The sequence below is a fragment of the Callorhinus ursinus genome, unplaced genomic scaffold (assembly GCF_003265705.2).
Source record: "Callorhinus ursinus isolate GAN/ISIS: 27379988/994484 unplaced genomic scaffold, GSC_fseal_2.0 scaffold103, whole genome shotgun sequence".
NCBI classification, from domain to species: Eukaryota; Metazoa; Chordata; class Mammalia; order Carnivora; family Otariidae; genus Callorhinus; species Callorhinus ursinus.
In genome coordinates, this window is record NW_027397165.1 from 374,937 (window position 1) to 393,783 (window position 18,847).

Below are 18,847 nucleotides of genomic sequence, written 5' to 3' on the forward strand. Positions count from 1 at the left end.
AGTCTGCCACCCAGCCCCCTTTGGGCTGCCCATGCCTCTGAATCAACAGGTAAAGAAGGGAGGTCCTGCACCGGCTGTGTGACTGATCCTGACTACCCAGGGGAAATTGGACTGCTACCCCACAATAGAGATAAGGAAGAGTGTGTCTGGAATACGGAAGATCCCTTAGGGCATCTCTTAGTGTTACAGGGCCCTGTGATTAAGGTCAATGGAATAACTACAACAACCCAATCCAGGTAGGACAACTAATGGCCCAGACCCTTCAGGAATGAAGGTTTGGATCACCCCACCAGTAAAGGACCACAACCAGTTGAGGTGCTTGCTGAGGGCAAGGGGAGGGAATATGGAATAGGTAGGTGAAGAAGGTGGTTATAAATACTAGCTACAAGCATGTGGCCAGTTACAGAACCGAGGACTGTAATTTTGAGTATTTCCTCCTTGTTTTGTGCTATAGACTGAATTTCTGTGTCCCCTCAAAATACATACGTTGAAGTCTGTGAGATAGTAGAAAATATATATTGGTCTCTGTCCCTGGCTCCTGACACAGGCCTCCTGAAACCCATGTAATTTCCTGGGTGATAGGAGGAGTGTCTTTTATTCTAGTGAAGTGACTCTGGATGGGCTCCTGGATGGCTCCTGGATGAGGGCTGGTCACCAGAAAAACCAAACCATGATTAGAAACTTGGAATTTTCAGCTCCACCCCTCTATTCATTTGCAAAGGGAAAAGGGCTGAAAATGGAGTTAATGATTGACTGTGCCTACATGGTGAAATCCCCATAAAATCCCCAAAGTACAAGGTCTGGAGAGCGTCTGGGTTGATGAACAAGGTGTGGAAGTGTTGAGAGAGTGCCATAACTGTGGAGAGGACATGGAAGCTCAGTGCCTCTTCCCACCTACCTTGCCCTACACATCTCGTCCATCTGGTAAACATAAGTAAATATTTCCCTGAGTTCTGTGAGCCACTCTAGCAAGTTAATCAAACCCAAGGAGGGGGTCATTAGACTCTCATATCTACGGCCTATTGGTCAGAAGCACAGGTGACAACCTAGACTTGCGACTGGCATCTGAATTTAGGGGTGGAGCAGTCTTATAGGACTGAGCCCCTAACCTGTGGGATCTACTATCTGCAGGTAGATAGTGTTAGAATTGAGTTGAATCGTAGGACACCCAGCTGATGTCACAGGAAATTGCTAGGTGGTTGGAATGTGTATTTTGAATCCACCATCGATTTGGATTTTGAAATCACCAAGATTCTGGACAAGAGAGGTATTGGAGAGAGTCACAGTGATCCAGTGATCCAGGAAAAAATCCTCAAAACCCAAAGGGGGGTGATGAGGAGCTTGGTAGATGACTGTAACAAAGATGCATAGAGGGCCATATAACCTGATGTTTGTGCCTCAAAGGAGCTGGGGGACTTCCTGAGGAGGGAAGGAGCATGGTCTGGGGTTGTGCATGAAGTTCAAGGAGGACACCTATGCCTCCTGAATCACTGGTATGAGAACTATGGGAGAGAATTCACTGCTTGAGCGAGCTACAGTATTGTCCAGGAAGATTCAGGTTCCCTTTGGAGCAAGAAGGTGAATTCAACCTTCAGCGAAGAGGTTGAGGATGTAGGGATTCTGGTAATGACTGTGAGTTGCAGAAGGCAATGTCTCAGATGGGTCAGAAAAGAGAGTTTGGGGACCTCTGTTTACAGCCATGATAATGTAACAGGGATTAGATTTACTCTCCTGCCTTAAACAACTGAAAAACCAGGTAAGATATATGGAACAATGGTTACTAGACATTAGACAGCAGGACAGATGGGACCATGATCCCAGAGAGAAGGCAAACAGATGAGTGAACCATATGACTGCCTGGAGAGAATTTCCAGGTGTTGTGTGGGGTGTGTGGGGGGGTGCGACTCAAAAGGAACCTGGTGGTCTCCTTGAGTTTAGAAGACATAGTAACAAACTATAGAAATGATCCCTGAAAGACATAGTAAGAGTTTGTGGAGGTCACAACAGCTAGAATTCTCAGAATAGGACAGAGTACTATGGAGAAGGAAGCTTCACAGAGAGAGAAAGCTCTGGAGATCTACAGAGGGTTCCCTTCAAGTCTTCAACCAAGTACTGAGCAGCAAACGTATGTGAGGAAACTGCCTGAGGCCAGGAAAAGTCCACTGAAAAGGATCAGGAGGAATAATCCTCAGAGGTAGTAGTCCATCACCACACCAGTCTGAGTGGAAAAATCTACAAGGCACTGAATGGAGAACTCAGAAGGGTGTTGCCTCAGTACCAAATTAGCTCTAGACTATCAAATTAGCTCTGAACTAAAGACCATTCAGGTCCAGCTTAAGAAACTTAAAAGCAAGCCTCAAAAGGATCACATTAATTGTGCCCCAGAACTCCCCCGCTCACACACACAGTGTTTTAAGTACCCCCCCCCAAATTCTGCACTCAACAAGGTAAAATTTACAATGTCTGGCATCCAATAAAAGATTATCAGGCATGCAAAGAAGCCAGAAAATACAACCCCTAGTGAGAAGAAAAATAATCCCTAAAAAATGACCCAGATGATAGAACACTAGATAAATAACTAAAACAGCTATTATAAATATAATCCGTATGTTTGAGAAGGTAGAGGAAAGCATGAGCATGGCTGAAATACCACACCTAAGGAAGACCCTACTCCACTTGCCAAAACTCAGAGCTGAGATCCAGTCCTCGTGGGAGAGAATATAGTTGTGGCTCATTGAATGAATGGTGGAACTTGCCAGAAAGCCACCCCCTAGGATGCCAAAGAAAGCTGTTCACGGGGAGCTGTGTCATCAGAGGCACTCTGCTACAAAACTACCTGAGGGAAGGTGCCAAGGGGAAGTCGTTGGCCACTGGGCGCTGCTGGCTGCTGTGCATTTCAGGAACTGGAAAATGAAGAAGTTGTGAGTGCTTCAGAAGCCAGAAGCAAACTGCTACTAACCCATCTGATGGTGGATTTCAGGGAGAAGCTGCTGGCTGCTGGGTGCTGGTGGTCACCATGCACTCCAGGAGCCAGGAACTGGAGAATCTAGGGGCACCCTGGTGCTGGAGAAAGCTGTGTATGCTGTAGGAGCCTGCTGAGTGGGCACAACAGAATCAGGAAGCAGAACCATTTTCCTCCTTGCAATGTCTCCAGTGCCCTCTACTGGCAAAGCTTCAGTGCCATTTGGCAAAGGAAAACTATTTAAATGGGCCAGATCCATTTTCACAGAGCGGGCATAGAGTGAATTTGAAGCCAAGAGGAAAAATCAGTAAGTGGCACAGTCCACCCCTTGACTACTCAGCTTACATGTGCAGCCCTCTACACATATTTAAATTCTTATACAACAAAACAATTTTAGTTCTACCTATATATGGCTCTCCTTCTCTTAAAGAGGAATTTATCATTCTTTCCCCAAAATGAGACATACAGTCCCAAGGGTCATTGTATCCATTGTTGCCTATATTAATTATTCCTCCAATTTAGTCACAGTCCCACTGCCATTCTAATATTGGAAGACTAAATTGTAAGATTAACTTCCAACAGCTATTTGTATATAAAATAAAAATGGGAAGGAGCGAGAAAAAGAAAATAGCTAGCATATACAGATAAACACAAATATAACAAGCAAAAAGAAAATAGGCAAAGCTACAATGGTACTCATTTCTGTAATTGATGTAATTCCCATCTGTGGCTTTCCTCTTCCACTATCAATTCCGTATTTCCTCTGCCTTCTTCCAGCACCTCAGGTGCTCTTTTTTTACTCTGATGGAGTGACCCAAAGTTTCATTTCTATTTTTTTTTAAAGATTTTATTTATTTGAGAGAGAGAATGAGAGAGAGAGAGAGAGAGCACATGAGAGGGGGAAGGGTCAGAGGGAGAAGCAGACTCCTTGCTGAGCAGGGAGCCTGATGCGGGACTCGATCCTGAGACTCCAGGATCATGACCTGAGCCGAAAGCAGTCGCTTAACCAACTGAGCCACCCAGGCGCCCCCAAAGTTTCATTTCTAAAGGGTCTGAGTCCTACATCATCCTGTCTGTTGTGGGTTGCTTTAGTTCTCCATGAACTTTTACTATTGGGCATGGTAGTACTAAGAGGCACCCCAGATAATCCTCTGAGTTGCAGGCATAGTCTTCCTTGCCTCCATTATGTAACAGCAACTTGATTTCAATCATTGGTAATGAAAATCAATCATTCCAGCCAGTGAATTAACTCACCCCCCATGTTTATTTGCCTGTAGTTTCGCTGGCATAGGAGCCCAAAATGTCCAAAATGTCTCAGCTTCCAATTCAGTAGAACTATTGTTGTGCCGCCTGGTAGAAGCTTCTTCCATTGGCAAAGAATCATCAAAATTTAAGGGACAGTGTCTCCAGCTTCATTAGGGCCTTCTCACATGTACCCATGCCAATTTACAGGACCCTAGTCCTTTCCCATCAATGCCCACCCTTTAACAGTAGACACCCTGCAAGGTTGCAAGTTCAATTTGCACTATAATTTGGCCAATTGTAGGATGAGACTGCAGTCGATTTTCAGTAATCTCAGCTCTCCAGCTACAGGAGATTGGGGTCTTCTTCAAGGCACACCTAGATTTTACGTCATTTATGTGGTGCTTGAGCTGGGAATTCAAATCTCTGAGCTCGGCCTTTTCTTCCTCTACTTTGTCCAGCAACATTAGGAGCAACTGGCCAATCCCATTATATTTGTTTTCTAAAAATGTTTGAAAGTATCATATACACTGTCACTGAGCTCTTTCTTATAAGAAGTTGATTAGATGTATCCAATGGATATATTTTCTGTATCTCTCTTGCCAGATCAGGCCATGTTCTATCAGTGCTCTCTTTATATTGGAAATTGAGTCATTAGCATCTTTAAATTTAATCAGATTAGAGAGCCAACTCCAGAAACTCCAGAACCAATTTAGAAAACTCCGCCTTAACATTCTGTTCATCTAACTCCACTCCTGGCACCAAAATCTGTATTAGTCAGTGTTCTTCAGAGAAACAGAACCAATAGGATATTCTTATATATAAAGAGATTAATTACAAGGAGTTGGCTCATGAGATTAGGGAGGGTGAGAATTCCCGAGATCTGTAGCCAGCAAAGATTGTGTAGTATATAGTACACAGTACACAGTACATAGAGTATAGAGTGAATGGTATAGTTCCAGTCCCAGTCCAAAGGCCTGAGAACCAGGAGAGCCAATGGTGTAGTTCGAGTCTGAGTCTGAATCTGAGTCTGAAGGCAGGAGAAGACTGATGTCCTGGTTTAAAAGACAGCCAGTCAGAGAAAGAGTGAATTCTCTGTTACTCAGCCTTTTTGTTCTATTCAGGCCTTCAAAGGACTGGATGAGGCCACTTTACTCAGTCTACCAGTTCAAACCTTAATCCCATCCAGAAATACTCTCATAGGCACACCCAGAAGAATATTTAGTCAAATATCTGGGCACGCCATGCCTCAGCCAGGTTGACACATAAAATTAACCATCACAGGGACATAGATTTCCAAACTAGCAGAGCTCAAAGTTGCCATGATGGGAAGCAAAAATTCTGTGAGTGGGTTATTAGGTGTAATAGTAAAAGGTGCCATTCCTACTCCTCCCCCTGGATTTCAGGGCCCATTTAAACTGGGTGTGGGGGAAGTTAGCACCATATAATGGTCTCTGATTCAAAGTATATACTCTATCCTATAAAACAGAATCTCATCCTTTCAGGGTGTTGTTCCTTAACTAGCATTATAACTGAGTCTTCAAAGCCATGCCAACTTTCAATTAGGCCAGCTGTTTCCAGATGATGTGGTATGTGGTAAGACCAGTTACTTCCATAGCCATGAACCCATTGCTACACCTCCTTTGCTGTGAAATGAGTTTCTGGATCAGATGCAATGCTGTGCAAAAGAGTCCACCGATGGTGGTGTTGGCACAAGCATTATGGGTGGGAAAGGGAAACCATATCTAGAAAATGTGTCTGTTCCTATAAAAGAGGAATCTCTGTCCCCCTTCATGATGGAAGCGGTCCAATATAATCAACCTGCCATCAGGTTGGTCCCCACAAGGAATAGTGCCATATCAGGGACTCGATTTTCATCTCTGTTTGGTGGCAGTTAGGCATTCAGCAACAGCCTTCACCAAGCCATCCTCAGTAAAGGGAAGTCCATATTGTTGAGTCCAGGCATAGTTTCCATCTCCACCATTTTGTTCCTGGGCTGCTATGGACTGAATTGGGTCCCTCAAAATTTATATGTTGGAACCCTAACCCGCAGTGTGATGGTATTTGGAGATGGGGTCTTTGGAAGGTAATCAGGTCATGAGGGTGGAGCCATCATGGTAGAAGCAGTGCCCTTGTTAAAAGACACGTGAAAAAGCCTTCTCTCTCTGTTATATGAGGACACAGCAAGAATAAGGCTGTCTGCAAGGCATGGAGAGAGATTTCAACAGGAATGAAATCTGCCTGCACTCAGATTTTGGAACTTCTCGGCCTCCAGAACTGTGAGAAATAAATTTCTGTTGTTTAAGCTACCCAGTCTATGGTGTTTTGTTATTATAGCCTAAGAAGACTAGTACACTGGCCCATTGTTTCTTTTACCAAACACGGGTGGCTGGTGAAAGAAGCTGAGTGATGTGCACAGAGCCAAGAGTCTCCTCTGCAGTAAATGCCTTTTGGTGGGCATTCACATGGGATACACATATCTTCACTGTGTCCATTCAGATGTCCATCCACCTCTCTCTTCCTAGCTTCTTGGTCACTAATATTCCAGTACTATTCCTTCCAACTCCCTGATCACATGCATCAGTGTAGATCCATACTTTTGGCTATTTCTCTCTCCAGACACAATAGACAACGAAATATACTACTCTGTGTTCTGCTCACTGGAGATTTTCCTTCACCACTGTCTGTAATGCACATCTCCACTTTCAAATGGTATCAGCATATCATGCATGCCCATATATAAACCAGGCTTGAGTCTTGTCTTTTTCAGTCAACTCATCATAAGGAATGCCCCATGATACCATAGACATGGACTGAAGGAAAGGAGGCAATATTACAGGACTTGGTGTCAAAAGAGTCTGAGTCACTTGCTCATATAACTTGCTTGGACCTTCCCTTCTGGACCTGCCCAAGTTGGTTTCTTTTCATGTGATAATAAATTGCTGCTATGCATGTCTAACCATATGACTATGTGGGTCAGACTTTTGTCTTTTTCACCCACGTGGGACTCTCAGGATGTATGGTTACCTGATACCTAACAGTTGGGTGTTTGGTCTCTGCCAAGGTCTAGTAGTAAGCCAGAATCTATTTCTCAAGAGGAGAATAGTTATCTGCAAAAGAGGGTACAGACTTGCTCTAAAATCCTAACAGCTTACACTGTGATTCTCTCATCAGTGCTTGCCAGAACCTTCATCCAGCATTCTTATTTGTCACAGACACTTCGAGTGCCAATGGATCTGCTGGATCATAAGGTCCCAGTTGAAGAGTAGCTTGTACTGAAGTCTGAACTGCAGAGCTTTAGCTATTTCTGGTCCCATTGGAAACTGGAAACCTTGTGGGCAACTCTGTAGATGGTTCAAAGTTGCACACTCAAGTGTTGTTTCCAAAATCCAAAGAAGCCTACCACGGCATCTAAGTCTGTTTGGGCTACTATAACAAAATATCACAGACTGGGTAACTTATAAACAACAAACACTTATGTCTCACATTTCTGAAGGCTGGAAGTCCAAGATCACAGCATTGGCAGATCTGATGTGTGGTAAGGGCCTGCTTCTTCACTGATGGCTCCCTTCTTACTGTAACCTCACATAGTAGAAGGCAGGATGGAGCTCTGTTGGGGTCATTCTTACTAAGGCATCTAAGATACTTGATACTTCCTTTTCACCAGATTGAATCAGCCTTTCATCAATATAGAAGCCTAGTGTGATGTTTTGTTGAGTGTCAAGATGATCAAGATCTCTGCAGACTATATTATGGCAGAGACCAGGAGATTTGGTGTATCCCTAAGGCAACATTTTGAAGTTATACTGTTGATCTTTTTTTTTTTTAAGTAGGCTCTACTCCCAACATGGGGTTTGAACTCACAACCTTGAGATCAAGAGTCACATGCTCTACCAACTAAGCCAGCCAGGTGCCCCCAAGTTATATTGGTGTTCTTGGTAGTTAAGGCAAATACCTTCTGGTAGTCCTTGAAATTTAGTATGGAGAAAAAGTCATTAGCCAGGCCAATACCTGCATACCAAGTTCCAGGAGTTATATTGAATTGTTCCAGTAAATATACTGTATCTGGAACAGCAGCTACAACTGGATCACCACCTGATTGAATTTATGATAGTCTGCAGTCATTATCCAAGATTCAGCTGACTTCTGCATAGGCCAAACTGGTGAGTTAAAGGGAAACATGATAATTATCACCACATTTCCTTTTTAAAGTCTTTTATGGTAACATTAATCTCTGCATTATCATTGGTTTACTAACTTTGAAGCGAGAAAAAGTTCACTTTCACTTAGCCCCTTCTTACCATAATGGCCCTCATTATTATCAGCAAACTGATGTGGGGATTATGCCAGTTTCTAAGTATATTTATTCCAATAATAATTTAAGAACTGGGGAAATAACCACAAGGTGGGTTACTAGACCAACTGGGCTCAACGGGAATCAGACCTGAGGTAAAATTCTATCATCTGACCACCACTTTGTAAAGTAAAAGTAAAGCCCCCACTTTGACTGTTGGGCCACAGTGGCATTTTGGGTCTCCAGGAATTAGTGTCAATTCAGAGCCAGTACCTATGAATCCTCATAAAATCTGGGTATTTCGTTTTCCTCAGTGGGTACTCACTCTATTAAAAGGGCCACAGGTCCTTTTGGGGAAGGTTTGGAAGAAGATTTGCAATATGTTCTTGCAGCAATGATGCATGTTCCTTCCTCAAGGGAACCTGGCCTCCCCTTTAATCAAAGGTCTCTGGGTCTGCGAATTGACTTGAGACTGGAAACAGCAAGAGGTTGACTCTCCACTATGATGACTTGAGTCAGATTTCTGGTTACTAGATCTAGAACCTTTCTTATCATATAGATTAGCAATATTGTAGTAAGCTATTCATTTATTTCATAGCTAGGGACATCATGATCAGTTTGCCTATACATTCATGCTACCCTTCATGGTAGATGTTCCTACCTTGTCTTTTGCAGTTAAGTGTTGCCACTTGGCCTCGGCTTCTCTGGGAATCTGTCATCCCCATTGAAAACAGGGAGCCTGTCTTAGTGTGTTCAGGCAGCCCTAACAGAGTATAATAGACTGAGTGGTTTATTTAAAAAAAAAAAAATTTACTTCTCACAGTTCTGGAGGCTGGGAAGTCCAAGATCAAGGCACCTGCAGGTTTGGTGTCTGTTGAGACCTGCTTCCTCGTTCATAGATGGCCGTCTTCTTACTGTGTCCTCACATGGTGGAAGGGGCAGAAATCTCTCTGGAGCCTTTTTCATAAGGGCACTGATTCCATTCTTGAGGGCTCCACCCTTGTGACCTAATCACCTTCCAAAGGCCCCACCTCCAAATACCATCACACTGGGGGTTAGGTTTCAACATATGAATTGGAGGATACATTCAGGGTATATCATTCTACCCCTGACCCCCCAAAATTCATGTCCTTCTCACATACAAAATATACTCATTCCAACCCAACAATCCCAAAAGTCTTGACTTGTTCCAGCATCAACTCTAAAATCTAAAAGTCTCATCTAAATATTATCTAAATCAGATACGAACCATGAGAGACTATGGACTCTGGGGAACAAACTGAAGGTTTCAGAGGGGGTGGGGTGGGGGGATGGGGTGGCCGGGTAATGGGTATTGAGGAGGGCACGTGTTGTGATGAGCACTGGGTGTTAAATGCAACTAATGAATCATTGAACACTACATTAAAAACTAATGATTTAGGGGCACCTGGGTGGCTCAGATGGTTAAGTGTCTGTCTTCAGCTCAGGTCATGATCCCAGGATCCTGGGATCAAGTCCCACATTGGGCTCCCTGCTAGGTGGGGAGGCTGCTTCTCCCTCTGCCTCTGCCTCTCTCTCTCTCTCTCATGAATAAATAAATAAAACATTAAAAAAAACCCTAATATACTTACTTATATAATACCCTTACTATACAGTGGCTTAACTGAACAGAATTAAAAAATCAGATATGAGTGAGACTCAAGGTATGATTCATCCTGAGGCAAATTGCTCTCCAGCTATGAACCCAACAGGTCATGTACTTTGCAAAATATAATGTTGGCACAGACATAGGATAGACATTCCCATTACAAAAGGGAGAAATAGAGAAGGAAAGAGTGTCAGGGTCCAGGCAAGTCCAAAATCCAATGGGGCAAATTCCATTAGACCTTAAGGCTCAAGAGTATTCCTCTTTGGCTGGGCACTCTGCCCCCCAGGCCCACTGGGGTGGATGTCTTGCCTTCCAGACACACTGGAGAGAGGCACATGGTGACAGGCTTACTCCACAGCTTTGCTGGGCATGGGTTGGATCCCTAAAGCTTTGGGTAGCTGGCCCCCAGGCAATTCTCTGCTGGGACCCCATGGCTTTCCTGGCTGGGGTCCTGAGTCTGCAGCTTTTTTTTTTTAAGATTTTATTTATTTATTTGGGAGAGAGAGACAGATAGTGACAGAGATAGCGAGAGAGAGCACAAGTGGGGAGGAGAGGGAGAAGCAGGCTCCCGCTGAGCAGGGAGCCCAACATGGGGCTCCATCCCAGGACCCTGGGATCATGACCTGAGCCGAAGGCAGACACTTAACCGACTGAGCCACCCAGGTGCTCCTGAGTCTGCAGCTTTGCCTAGAGGCCTGGTCCATTGAAATCTGGGTGGAGGCACCTTGTTCCCATGGCTCTGCTGGGTGCAGTCCATGCCATCCTGGGCTGCCAGAGCTATACCTGGGGTAGGTGGGGAGCTCGGTGCTGAGTAGAGGAGCAGAACCCACCACCATGTGAGGTGGGTTCTCCTTTGAAACCACTCTGTCCCCAGGGTCCTTGTACTCTGGGCCTATGATCAGAGAGGCAGCTCTGATGATCTCTGGATTGTCATCAGGGTCATTCTTCCCCTGAAGTCATACCTGGCCTGCAAAGGGAAACAACCACAGAGCTTCCAAGGATGCAGGTCCTCCTCTCACTAATGGATTTCTTAATGTCTTAATGTGAAGGAGGTGTCTTCTGATCCTTTTCATGGAACTTGGTTGGGGATTGTGTACAGGTCATACATTATAAATCTTGTCCAGCATTCCTATCACCCTAAGCTTTTGGATTCCCTCTTCCATATCATGCCAGGGCACCTCTGGCATCTCAGTTTCATTAATGTGGGCCACAAATGAGTTCCAGTTTCAGCCAATCAACAAAGTAAGCTCTTAGAGCCACCTTCAGCTGCATGTACTGACACATTAAATCCAGAATTTCTAGTAAGTGTACCCATATCGATGAATTTTGCCCTCCCTCATCGAACACCCTTAGAATCTGCCTCTGCGCAGATTTCCCAGGTTTCTGTCAATATATATTAGCAAGGTCTTACAATTCTTTAGGTATATAAGCTGTTTCTTCCTTAGTCATAGTGTGCATTTGTTCCCCTGGAACGTGCTAAGATTTGGCTTTAGTTATGGTTCTATCAGCAATAGGTAGTGGTTGTGTTTGGTCTTGAGGAGAATGGTCATATGCTTTCAAGGCATCTGGACCAGGTGAGTTTATTACAGTGTTTTCAAGGAGAGAAAGGCTAGACTAAGACACTGAAGGGCAAGCTACTTCCATTAGTAAGAGAGGCTCAGATGACTTGGTAGTTTAAGATTGTTAGTTTCATCTGGAACCAAACTGATGTTACCATTCCAAGTTTCAGGATCCCATTCTTTACCAGTCAGTGCCCCAACTTTCACAAGAGAAACTTGTCAAGACTGTGAATTCAACTGTCACTGCAATTCAACAACCCATACAATTAAATATTGTACTTGATTTTCAGCAACATTAGCCTTATAGCTACAATAAATAAGAGCATCCTTTAGGCATCATGAAAGCTCTCTGGTTCTTAGACTGTGGCTTGAGCTGAGAAATTAATGGACCTAAGCTTGTCATTTTCTCTTTGTAAGTGTTCAGTGCACTCAAAATAATCCATCCCACATCACAGTCTTTATAGCTATGATTACTGCCATAATGGTCAAATGCAGCAGCCGTTTAGGCTTCCAAGGATGTGCTTCAGTTGGCATTTCAACACAATCGACCATAGTTTGATTAATTGTGATGCCACCGTATGCCATGGATTACAAGCATCCATTTCTCACTGGCAAGGACTGTGCTCAAGCCCAGAGGTGTGAACAAACCAAACCCAAAGTCTCATCTCTGCAGGTCTATTTCCTGGGACCACTCTTGGTGGCAATTCTACATCAGCCTGAGTCCTATCTGGACAGAGGAATGACACAGTAATACACAGTAACAGGGAAAGTTAATATAAGGTATTACCTGTAAGAGGGGATTGGAATAATGAAAGGTTGGCTAGGAAGATGTAAAGACAACTCCAAAGAACATAGGAATAGCAGATATAAGAAGTAGTTGCTATCTCTAGGCTGAGATACAATGCTCTGGGGCTGAGATCCAGATTTTGTTGGAGAGGCATGACTGTAGCTCATTGAATGGCAGAGAACTCATTGTGGTGCCACACTGGTAGAACTTGCTGGAAATCTTTTCTCTGGAACTTGCCAGAAATCTGCCTGCCGTGGGATTCACTGAGTGCTGCTGGCCTCTGTGCACGGAAGGAGCCAGGCCCTGGGGAAGCTGCAGGATCCAGAAGCACTCAGCTTGCTACCAAAGTGCCTGAGGGTAAGTGCTAGGGGGAGGGAAAAGCTACTGATCACTGGGTGCTACTGGCCGCCATGCCCTGCAAGAAGCAGGCCCTGGAAAAATTGTGAGCACTGCAGGAGTCTGATGTAGAAAAAGCCATGCAGAAAGGGCCTGCCAAGCAAGCACACAGGAATCAGGAAGGAAGCCTCTTTTCCTCTTGCAATATCTCTCCAGCACCCTCTACTGAGAAAGCTTCAGTGTCAGCTGGCAAAGGAAAAATAGTTAAAATATGCTCCATTGTCAAAGAGCAGGCAGAAAGGGTGAATTTGAAGTTGAGAGGCAATAAATTGACAACCAGCACACCAGGAATCAAAGAAGAAATCATAATGAAAATTAGAAAGTATTTTGAATGGAATTAAAATGAAACTATAATTTATCAAAATTTATGGAATGCAGCAAAATCAATGCTTAGGAAGAAATATATAGCATTAAATGCATGTATTAAAAAAGAATGGTCTCAAACCAATGACCTCGGTTTAAGAAATTATGATAAAATGAGGAAATTAAACCCAAAATAAGTAGAAGAAAGGAAATAACAAGGTAAGAGCAGGAATCACTGAAGTAGAAAACAGAAAAACAGTAGAGAAAATCAAAGAAACCAAAAGCTGGCTCTTTGAGAAGATCAATAAAATTGATAAACCTCTAGCCAGAACGAGGAGGGAAAAGAGAGAGAAGACCCAAATGACTAATATCAGGAATAAGATATGGGACAACACTATAAATCCTACAGAAATTGAGATAATAAGAAAAGGACGTTATAAAGAGTTTTATGCTCACAAATTTGGGAATTTAGATAAAATCTACACATTCCTTAAAAGATACAAGCTATCAAACTCACTCCAGAAAAAATACAACCTGAATAACCATATGTTTTTAAAGAGATTTATTTCATAGTTAAAAACATTCGTTTCCATAAAGAAAATTCCGTGCCCAGATGGCTTCACTGGCCATTCCATTTGACCAAACAGGGAAGAAATAATAGCAATTGTACACAAACTTTCCAGGAGATAGAAGAGGAATGTATTAATTTTCTATTGCTGCATAACAAACTACTATAAACTTAATGGCTTCAATCAATATTTATTTATTATTTCAGTTTCTGTAGGTCAGAAGTCCAGCATGATGTGACTGGGCTCTCTGCTCAGGGTGTAACAAGGCTGCAATCAAGATGCTGGCCATGCTAAATTCTTGTCTGGAGGCTCTGGAGAAAAATGTTTCCAAGCTCATTCTTGTTGGCAAAATTGAGTTCCTTGCAGTTGTGAGACCGAGGATCCCACTTTCTTGTGGGCAATCAACTGAGGCTGCTCTTATCTCCTAGAGGCCACCCTATCCTTTGCCATGTGACCCTCCAGGTCTTCGAGCCAGCAACTGTGTCAAATGCTTCTAGTGCTTTGGATTTTGGACAGTTACATCTTCGAAATCCCTTCACAACATTAACTGGATTCATGTTTAATTAAGTAAGTAGGAGAAAGTATGTGTATACCAGGGACTGAGAATCTTGGGGGTCATCTTAGAATTCCACCTACCACAAGGAAGGAACACTTCCCAACATATTCTATGAGTTCAGCATTACTCTGATCCTGATATCTAAACCAAACAAAGAAATCCCAGCAAGTTATTTCATGGATATCAACAAACTGATTGTAAAATGTATAATGGAGAGGCAAAAGACCCACAGTAGCCAACACACTATTGAAGGAGAACAGAGTAGGAGGACTGATACAACCCAACTTCAAAACTTACTGTAAAACTACAGTATTTAAGACAGTGTGGTATTGCCAAAAGAATAGACAGAGATCAACAGCACAGAAGAGAGAGCTCAGAAATATACCCACATAAATATAGACAACTGATTTTTTTTAGAGGGGGGAGGGGCAGAAGGAGAGGGAGAGAGAGAGAATCATAAATAGGCTCAATGCCCAGTGTGGCTCGAGGCTCAAGGCTCGATCCCACAACCTTGACAGCATGACCTGAGCTAAAGTCAAGAGTTGGACACTTAACTGACTGAGCCACCCAGGCGCCTCAAGTCAACTGATCTTTGACAAAGGAGCAAATGTAATACAATGGGGCAAAGATAATCTTTTCAACAGGTGCTGACACTTGTCAGGATAGCTATTATCAAAAAAAAGGAGGGGGGTAATACCTGGCTGGCTCAGTTTGTGGAGCATGTAACTCTTGGTCTCAGGGTCATGAGTTCAAGCCCCACATTGGGTGTAGAGATAACTTAAAAAACAAACAAACAAAAGAAAAGTGTTGGTGAGGATATGGAGGAAATAGTAGAACACTTGCACACTGATGGTAGGAATGCAAAATGGTGCAGCCACTATGGAAAACAGTATTGGGGTTCCTCAAAAATTCTAAAAATAGAATTATCATATGATCCAGCAATTCCACCTCTGATTATATACCAAAAAAATTGAAATCAGGATCTCAAAGAGATATAAGCACTCCTATGTTCATTGCAGCAGTATTCACAATAGGCAGGATATGGAAATGACCTAAGCATCCATTAATTAATGAATAAAGAAAATGTGGTATACACATACAATGGACTACTATTCAACCTTTAAAAAGAAGGAAATTCTGCAGTATGCGACAACATGGATAAAACTTGATGACCATACGCTAAGTGAAATGATCCAGTCACAGAAAGACAAATACTGCATGATTCCACTCATATGAGGTATCCAAAATAGTCAAATTCATAGACTCAAAGAATGGAATGGTGGTTGTCAGGGCTGGAGTAAGGGGGAAATGGGGAGTTACTAATCAATGGGCATAAAGTTTCAGTCAAATAAGATGAATAAACTCTAGAGAGCTGTGCCTATACAGTCAGCAATAATGCATTGTACGTTTAAAAAATTTTTAACAGAGTAGATCTCATGTTAAGTGTTCTTATCGCACAGACACACACACGCACAAAAATGGTGCTGGAACAACTGGACACCCACATGCCAAAAAATGAATCTAGACACCAACCTTAACACCCTTCACAAAAATTAATTCAGAATGGATCACAGTCCCAAAAAGTAAAATGCAAAACTATAAAACACATAGAAGATACCACAGGAGAAAATCAAGATGATCTTGGGATTGGCAATGACTTTTTAGATACAACACCAAAGGCATGATCTGTGAAAGAAAGAATTGATAAGCTAGACTTTGTTAAAATTAAAAAAATTCTGCTCTGTGTAAGACACTGTCAGGAGAATGAAAAGACCAGCCACAAACTGAGAGAAAATATCTGAAAATGACATATCTGATAGGGGACTGTTATCCAAAATATATAAAGAATTCTTAAACCTCAATAGTAAGAAAATTAACAGCTTAATATAAAAATGGGCCAAAAATCTCAATAGGCACCTCACCAAAGAAGGTATACAGGTGGAAAATAAGCATATGAAAAGATGCTCCACATCCTATGTCATTAGAGAAATGCAAATGTAAACAACAGGGAGATGCTACTACATACCTATCAGAATAGCCAAAATTCAGAATGCTGACACCACTAAATGCTGGTTAGGATCTGGAGCAAAAGGAACTCTCATGCATTGCTGGTGGGAATGCAAAGTGGCACAGCCACTTTGGAAGACAGTTTAGCAGTTTCTTACAAAACTAAACACACTCTTGGGGCACCTGGGTGGCTCAGTCGTTGGGTGTCTGCCTTTGGCTCAGGTCATGACCCCAGGGTCCTGGGATTGAGCCCCACATCGGGCTCCCTGATCGACAGGAAGCCTGCTTCTCCCTCTCCCACTCCCCCTGCTTGTGTTCCCTCTCTCGCTGTGTCCCTCTCTGTCAAATAAATAAATAAATAAAATCTTAAAAAAAACACAAAAAACTTAAACACACTCTTACCATACCATCCAGCAATCATGCTCCTTGGTGTTTAACCAAAAGAATTTGAAAACTATGTCCACACAAAAATCTGCACATGGATATTTGTAGCAGCTTTATTTATATTTCCCCAAACTTGAAAGCAACCAAAATGTCCTTCAGTAGGTGAATGGATAAATAAACCATGGTATATCCAGACAATGGAATATAATTCAGTGCTAAGTAGAAAGGAGCTATCAAGTCATGAAAAGACATGGAAGAACCATAAATGAAGCTGATTTGAAAAGGCCATATATTATATGGTTCCAACCATATGACATTCTGGAAAAGGCAAAACTATGGAGACAGTAAAAAGATCAGTGGTTGCCAGGGGTTAGGGGGAGGGAGGGAGGGATGACGAGATAGAGCACAGAGGATTTTTAGGGTAGCAAAACTGCTTTTTATGATTTATGTAATGGATATATGTCCTTACACATTTGTTCAAACCTATAGAATGTACAAGACCACAAATAAACTCTAACGTAAACTGTGGACTTTGGGTGATTATAATATGTTAATGTAGGTTCATCAGTTGTAACAAATGTACCACTCTGATGTAAGGTTTTGATAATGGGGGAGTCTATGTATGTGCAGGGGCAGGGGGTATATGGGAAATAACTGTACCTTCTGCTCAATTTTGTTATGAATCTAAAACTGCTGTAAAAATAAAGTCTTTGTAAAAACACAATGATATGAGAAAAGAAAACTACAGATCAGATATCCCTCATAAACATAGATACACAAGTTTTAAACAAAATCTGAGCAAATCAAATCCAACACAATACATAAAAAGGATTATACCGCATGACCAAGTAGGGTTTAATCCTAAGAATACAAGTGTTGGTTTAACACTTGAAAACCAATCAATGTAATTCCTCATATTAATGGACTAATATAGAAAAACCATATGATCATCTCAATTGACACTAGTAAAACATTTGATAAGACCCAACATACATTTGTGATTAAAAAAAAGAAGAAACAAAAAACAATCCCTTACAAAATTAGAATTTGGGGGCTTCTTCAACCTGATAAAGAGCACCTACATAAAAACTACATCTAATTTCATTCTTTTTTTTCCATCTAATTTCATTCTTAAAGGTAAAAGATAGAGGTGCCTGGGTGGCTCAGTTGGTTAAGCGTCCAACTCTTGATTTTGGCTCTAGTCATGATCTCAGGGTTGTGAGATTAGGGCTCTGAGCTGGGCATGGACCTTGCTTAAGGTTCTCTCTCTCCTTCTCCCTAGGCCCCTCCCCCACCCTTTCTGCCTCTAAAAGAAAGAAAAAGAAAAAGAGTGTTTTCACCCCAAGATCAGGAAAAAGGCAAGGATGCTTTACTCCCACCATTTCTGTTTCACATTGTACTAGACAGCCAGGGCAATAAGGCAAGAGAAAGAAATAAAAGTCAGACTGACTGGAAAAGAATAAGTAAAACTGGTTTTATGGGGGCCCCTGGGTGGGTCAGTTGGGCGTCCAACTCTTGATTTCGGCTCAGGTCATGATCTCGGGATCGTGGGATTGAGCCCTGAGTTGGGTTCCACACTCAGCAGGGAGTCTGCTTGAGATTCTCTCTGCCCCTCCCTGCTCCCTTCTGTCTCAAATAAATAAATAAATCTTTTAAAAAAACTGTTTTTACTTGCACACAACATGATTACCTATGTAGAAAATTCTGTGGAATCTACAAAAACAAAACAAAACAAAACCCTACTAGAACTAATAAGTGAGTTAGCTAGATTGTAGGACACATGTTTAATAGAAAAAAATCAATTGTATTTCTATATACTATCAATGAATGGTCACAAATTGAAGTAAAAAACATAATACCATTAAAAGGTGAACTACTGGGGTGGGGGGAAGGAATTTAGCAAAAGACTTGCAAGTGCTTTACACTGAAAAGCACTAAATATCACTGAGAGAAATTAAAGAAGACCAACATAAATGGAGAGATATAACATGTTCATGGATTGAAATACTCAATATTGCTGTGATGTCAGTTCTCATCAAATTAATCTATAGATGCAATGAAATCCTAATCAAAATACCAGGAGGGTTTTTCGGGGGGGGGGGAGGGCAGAAATTGACAAGCTTATAAAATTCATATGGAATGCAAAGTATTTGAAATAGTC

General features: G+C 42.2%; 1 long non-coding RNA gene across 1 annotated transcript in view; it reads left to right on the forward strand.

Annotated features, from left to right (window-relative positions):
• Positions 1-17,400, forward strand: part of LOC141371810 (uncharacterized) — a 38,388-nt gene extending 20,988 nt beyond the window's left edge. The window contains exons 3-4 of the long non-coding RNA XR_012377046.1: positions 12,712-12,828; positions 13,946-17,400. This is a non-coding gene — a long non-coding RNA (uncharacterized lncRNA). The remainder of the gene's footprint in view (positions 1-12,711; positions 12,829-13,945) is intronic.
• The last annotated feature ends 1,447 nt before the right edge of the window (positions 17,401-18,847 follow it).